Consider the following 243-nt stretch of genomic DNA (forward strand, 5'->3'; position numbering starts at 1 on the left):
AAACGTTAACTCTGTTTTCTCCTTCACAGATGCTGCCAGACCTGCTGAGCTTTTCCAGCAACTTTGTTTTTGTTCCTGATTTACAGCATCCGCAGTTCTTTTGGTTTTTAGGTACCAATGCTAAAACTGGAAGCCCTGCTGCTGCTTTAATTGGTTTGTTTTATAGCTTAAAGGTAGAATATACTGTTTCATGGACCTTCATATAAAAATGCACAAATGCTTAATCACTTTGTTTAAATTACC

This window comes from Rhincodon typus, chromosome 4 (genome assembly GCF_021869965.1).
Source record: "Rhincodon typus isolate 14 chromosome 4, sRhiTyp1.1, whole genome shotgun sequence".
Lineage (NCBI taxonomy): Eukaryota > Metazoa > Chordata > Chondrichthyes > Orectolobiformes > Rhincodontidae > Rhincodon > Rhincodon typus.